This window comes from Bos indicus, chromosome 21, assembly GCF_029378745.1.
Source record: "Bos indicus isolate NIAB-ARS_2022 breed Sahiwal x Tharparkar chromosome 21, NIAB-ARS_B.indTharparkar_mat_pri_1.0, whole genome shotgun sequence".
In the NCBI taxonomy this organism is placed as follows: Eukaryota; Metazoa; Chordata; class Mammalia; order Artiodactyla; family Bovidae; genus Bos; species Bos indicus.
This window is the reverse complement of record NC_091780.1, coordinates 23,359,130-23,365,338: the sequence shown is the minus strand read 5'-3', so window position 1 is coordinate 23,365,338 and position 6,209 is coordinate 23,359,130. Positions and strand designations below refer to the sequence as shown.

Genomic DNA, 6,209 nt, shown 5'->3' with positions numbered 1-6,209 from the left:
GCTCGGAGTCAATCAATGTCGCAACTTCGTCCGGATTCTGGGATTACCACTCTTGCCTCACCTTTTCCACCTGTGTACACACTGACATTGAAAAAATATTTGTTAAACGAACTAGTTGTTGTCTTAGCCTCCTACACTAAACTGTGAGCCTCTTGAGAACGGAAAACCGTTGACTTGGTCTGCTATCATCGGGGCCCTAGTGAATACATCGTTCCTGAGCTCAAGAATGGTGAGGTAAAACATTAAACTTAATAGTTACTTGTTGAGGGCGTAAGTGCCAGGCACTAGGTAGAAGCCACAAGTTTGTTGGTATCAATTCAGCAAGCTTTTATGCAATGTATAATGTTTGGGGAGGCTGGGCACGAAGGGGGCATGCCCCCCCAAAAAAGAAAAAAGATACCTCCATCTTCAAATCCTTCCAGCTCCCAACCAACATGTTTAAATACAATCCATGTTCTAACTTGTCATTTTAGAGATAAGGAAACTGAGATCCAGAAAAGAAACTTTTCTTAAGATACCCAGACAATCAGGCAATTCAGATGCTTCAGACCACCTGGCTATTGAAGACCTGTTTAAGGAGATGGGGTGATGTACTTTCAGGTGGGGATGGAGTGTGGGTTGGAGCTGAACCTGTTCATACAACAAGGAATAAGGCAGCACTGGTCTCTATCTAGGAAATGTACAGTGTAGATGGAAATACAGTACGTGTCAGCTCCCATCCTGCGAGAGCTGCTAGAGTGGTATTGGGGTTGGAGGACAGAGGGGAAGGAACAAAAAGCTCAGGGAGCAGGGAAGAAGCCCTTCATCTAAACAAGGTTTGCAAAAGTTTGATTCAGGAACCAGTGAAGGGATTGTTGAAGTTTTTGAGCTAGGAAAGCCTGGAATCAGATTTCCAACAATGATCCTTCCCCCTGGCAAAGAAAAACAGGGCCAGGCTGAAACTATGGTTAGGGCATCTCCCAGGCTGAAGACAATCCCAAGGCAGATGATCTAGCCCCAAGGTAACCAGGAGACTCTAGGAAAGTAGCTTGAAGATAAAATTGCCTCTATCTGAAAGTCCCTCCCTTTAATACCAAAGAACGGTGGGGCTCTGGGTCTTGGATTCCTAACAGCTGCTCTGGTTGTCATTTGGAGAGACAACCTTTTAGCTGAAGTGATTTATTTTCCCTCAAACTATTTTTTAATGTATCACGTTAGCTAATATGATTTACTTACAATTCAGGTCTGTTTCTTCTAAGGGATTCTTAACCTCAGTAGCAGATATAATGGTCATCTGAGTTAAATTCACCCATTCAAGTCCATTTTAGTTCACTGATTCCTAAAATGTCGATGTTCACTCTTGCCGTCTCCTTTTTGACCACTTCCAATTTGCCTTGATTCATGGACCTAATATTCCAGGTTCATATGCAATATTGCTCTTTACAACATCGGACTTTACTTTCATCACCAGTCACACCCACAGCTAGGTATTGTTTTTCCTTTGGCTCCATCTCTTCATTCTTTCTGGAGTTATTTCTCCATTGATTTCCAGTAGCATATTAGACACCTACCGACCTGGGGAGTTCATCTTTCAGTGTCCTATCTTTTTGCCTTTTCATACTGTTCTTTGGGTTCTCATGGCAAGAATACTGAAGTGGTTTGCCATTCCCTTCTCCAGTGGACCACATTTTGTCAGAACTCTCCACCAAAAGTCCCTTAGAAGAAATGAAGTAGCCATCATAGTCAACAAAAGAGTCCAAAATGCAGTACTTGGATGCAATCTCAAAAATGATGGAATGATTTCTGTTCATTTCCAAGGCAAACCATTCAATATCACAGTAATCCAAGTCTATGCCCTGACCAGCAATACTGAAGAAGCTGAAGTTGAACGGTTCTATGAAGACCTACAAGACCTTCTAGAATTAACACCCAAAAAAGATGTCATTTTCATTATAGGGGACTGGAATGCAAAAGTAAAAAGTCAAGAGATACCTGGAGTAACAGGCAATTTGGCCTTGGAGTACAAAACGAAGCCGATCAAAGATTTACAGAATTTTGCAAAGAGAAAGCACTGGTCATAGCAAACACCCTCTTCCAACAACACAAGAGAAGACTCTACACATGGACATCACCAGATGGTCAATATCTAAATCCAATTGATTATTTTCTTTGCAGCCAAAGGTGGAGAAGCTCTATATAGTCAGCAAAAACAAGACCAGGAGCAGACTGTGACTCTAATCATGAACTTCTTATTGCCAAATTCAGACTTAAAATGAATAAAGTAGGGAAAACCACTAGACCATCCAGGTATGACCTAAATCAAATCCCTTACAATTATACAGTGAAAGTGACAAATAGATTCGAGGGATTAAATCTGATAGTGCCTGAAGAACTATGGGCGGAGGTTTGTGACATTGTGCCAGAGGCAATGATCAAGACCATCCCCAAGAAAAAGAAATGCAAAAAGGCAAAATGGTTGTCTGAGGAGGCCTTCCAAATAGCTGGGAAAAGAAGAGAAGCTAACGGCAAAGGAGAAAAGGAAAGATACACCCATCTGAATGCAGAGTTCCAAAGAATAGCAAGGAGAGAGAAGAAAGCCTTCCTCAGTGATCAATGTAAAGAAATAGAGGAAAACAATAGGATGGGAAAGACTAGAGATCTCTTCAAGAAAATTAGAGGTACCAAGGGAATATGTCATGCAAAGATAGGCACAATAAAGGACAGAAATGCTATGGACCTAACAGAAGCAGAAGATATTAAGAAGAGGTGGCAAGAATACACAGAAGAACTATACAAAAAAGATCTTCATGACCCAGATAACCACGATGGTGTGATCACTCACCTAGAGCCAGACATCCTGGAATGTGAAGTCAAGTGGGCCTTAGAAAGCATCACTACGAACAAAGCTAGTGGAGGTGATGGAATTCCAGTTGAGCTATTTCAAATCCTGAAAGATGATGCTGTGAAAATGCTGCACTCAATATGCCAGCAAATCTGGAAAACTCAGCACTGGCCACAGGACTGGAAAAGATCAGTTTTCATTCCAATCCCGAAGAAAGGCAATGCCAAAGAATGTTCAAGCTACTGCACAATTGCACTTATCTCACACGCTAGTAAAGTAATGCTCAAAATTCTCCAAGCCAGGCTTCAACAGTACGTGAATTGTGAAATTCCAGATGTTCAAGCTGAATTTAGAAAAGGCAGAGAAACCAGAGATCAAATTGCCAGCATCCATTGGATCATAGAAAAGGCAAGAGAGTTCCACAAAAACATCTCAGTCAGTTCAGTCGCTCAGTTGTGTCCAACTCTTTGCAACCACATGGACTGCAGCACGCCAGGCCTACCTGTCCATCACCAACTCCCGAGTTTACTCAAACTCATGTCCATTGAGTCGGTGATGCCATCCAAACATCTCATCCTCTATCTTCCTCTTCTCCTCTTGCTTTCAATCTTTCCCAGCATCAGGGTCTTTTCCAGTGAGTCAGTTCTTTACATCAGGTGGCCAAAGAAGTACGTCAAAGCTGTGTGTTGTCACCCTGCTTATTTAACTTATATGCAGAGTACATCATGTGAGATGCTGGGCTGGATGAAGCACAAGCCAGAATCAAGATTGCCAGGAGAAATATCAATAACCTCAGATATGCAGATGACACCACCCTTATGGCAGAAAGTGAAGAAGAACTAAAGAGCCTCTTGATGAAAGTGAAAGAAGGGAGTAAAAAAGTCGGCTTAAAACTCAGCATTCAGAAAACTAAGGTCATGGCATCTGATCCCATCATTTCATGGCAAATAGATGGGGAAACAATGGAAACAGTGACAGACTTTATTTTTGGGGGCTCCAAAATCACTCCAGATGGTGATTTCAGCCATGAAATTAAAAGGTGCTTACTCCTTGGGAGAAAAGCTATGATCAACCTAGACAGCATATTAAAAAGCAGAGACATTACTTTGCCAACAAAGGTCTATCTAGTCAAAGCTATGGTTTTTCTAGTAGTCACGTATGGATGTGAGAGTTGGATCATAAAGAAGGCTGAGGGCCAAAGATTGATACTTTTGAACTGTGGTGTTGGAGAAGACTCTTGAGAGTCCCTTGGACAGCAAGGAAATCCAACCAGTCAATCCTAAAGGGAATCAGTCCTAAATATTCTTTGGAAGGACTGATGCTGAAGCTGAAACTCCAATACTTTGGCCCCCTAATGCGAAGAGCTGACTCATTTGAAAAGACCCTGATGCTGGGAAAGATTGAAGGCAGGAGAAGGGGACGACAGAGGATGAGGTGGTTGAATGGTATCACCGATTCAATGGACATGAGTTTGAGTAAGCTCCGGGAGTAGTGATGGACAGGGAAGCATGGTGTGCTGCAGTCTATGGGGTCACAAAGAGTTGGACATGACTGAATGACTGAACTGAACTGAACTGGTCTGTTTTAATATCTTTTTGTATATTCTTTTAAAAAATAATTTAGTTAATTTACTTGTTGGCAGTGCTGAGTCTTAATTGCTGAGTGGACTTTTTCTCTAGTTGCAATGAGCAGGGGCTGCTCTCTAGTTGCGGCACCCTGGTTTTTCACTGTGGTGGCTTCTCTTTTTGCAGAGGACTGGCTCTAGGGCAAGCGGGCTTCAGTAGTTGTATCACATGGGCTCAGTAGTTGTGGCTCCCAGGCTCTGGAGCATACACTCAGTAGTTTTGCTGCATGGGTTTAGTGGCTCTGTGGCAAGTGCCATCTTCCCAGATCAGGGACCAAACCTATGTCTCCTGCATTGGCAGGCGAATTCTTGACCACTGAGCCACCAGGGAAGCCCGTGTATATTCTTTATAGAATGTCTTTTAACTGTATTTTTTATATTATTTTATCATTTCTATTAGTCTTTCTAAATTATTTGCTTTTTCAAAATGAAATTAGCAGGCTTTCTACAATTTTTATTTCATGTGAGGGGAATAAATGTATATATTCTTAGAAAAAATACAGATAAGTATACACCAAACCTAATAATTGTTGTTACCAGGATGTATGACTGGTTTGCTGCTGCTGCTAAGTTGCTTCAATCGTGTCTGACTCTGTTCGACCCCATAGACGGCAGCCCATGAGGCTCCCCCGTCCCTGGGCTTCTCCAGGCAAGAACACTGGAGTGGGTTGCCATTGCCTTCTCCAATGCATGAAACTGAAAAGTGAAAGTGAAGCTGCTCAGTCATGTCCAACTCCTATCGATCCCATGGACTGCAGCCTACCAGGCTCCTCCGTTCATGAGATTTTCCAGGCAAGAGTACTAGAGTGAGTTGCCATTGCCTTCTCCTATGACTGGTTTGCATTCACTTTATTTTTTGGTTCTTTTGTAGTATTTGTTTTTTTCTAAGTCAAACACTATATACTATTTAAAACAGGAAATAAAGACTTTTTAAAAGTAGCACATGGTAAATATAATTATTATAAAATGGACACATCAGAGATAAAAAGATAAAAGTAATATAACTCAGAAGACGTAAACCTTGCTTTCACTTTGTGTGTGTATATATATTTATTCAGTTCAGTCACTCAGTCATGTCCACCTCTTTGCGAACCCATGGACTGCAGCACACCAGGCTTCCCTGTCCATCACCAAATCCTGGAGCTTGTCATTGAGTCGGTTATGCCATTCAACCGTCTCATCCTCTGTCGTCCCCTTCTCCTCCTGCCTTCAATCTTTCCCAGCATCAGGGTCTTTTCCAATAAGTCAGTTCTTTGCGTCAGGTGGTTTTATACTGTAATAATATTTTGCACGCTGCTGCTGCTGCTAAGTCGCTTCAGTCGTGTCTGACTCTGTGCAATCCCATATTCGGCAGCCCATTAGGCTCCTCTGTCCCTGGGATTCTCCAGGCAGGAATACTGGAGTGGGTTGCCATTTCCTTCTCCAATGCATGAAAGTGAAAAGTGAAAGTGAAGTCGCTCAGTTGTGCCCGACTCTTAGCGACCCCATGGACTGCAGCCTACCAGGCTCCTCTGTCCATGGGATTTTCCAGGCAAGAGTACTGGAATGGGTTGCCATTGCCTTCTCCAAATATTTTGCATACTCTTTTTTAATTTATTTTTTTAATTGAAGGATAACTGCTTTACAGAATTTTGTAGTTTTCTGTCATACATCAATAAGAATCAGCCATGGGTACACCCCTGTCCCTAATATTTTGCATAGTCTTTCTACTTTCTACTCTTTCTACAAATATATTGTGAGCATTTTCCACATTTAAAAAATAGG

At 42.0% G+C, this 6,209-nt stretch overlaps 1 protein-coding gene across 4 annotated transcripts in view; it reads left to right on the top strand.

The window, feature by feature from the left end:
• The first annotated feature begins 18 nt into the window (after positions 1 to 18).
• Positions 19 to 6,209, top strand: part of FSD2 (fibronectin type III and SPRY domain containing 2) — a 44,758-nt gene continuing 38,567 nt past the window's right edge. For 3 of the 4 annotated variants that reach the window (XM_070775200.1, XM_019983406.2, XM_070775199.1), the window contains exon 1: positions 19 to 234. The gene's annotated coding sequence lies outside the window, so the exon portion shown is untranslated. The remainder of the gene's footprint in view (positions 235 to 6,209) is intronic. The other variant, XM_070775198.1, reaches the window with a different exon arrangement.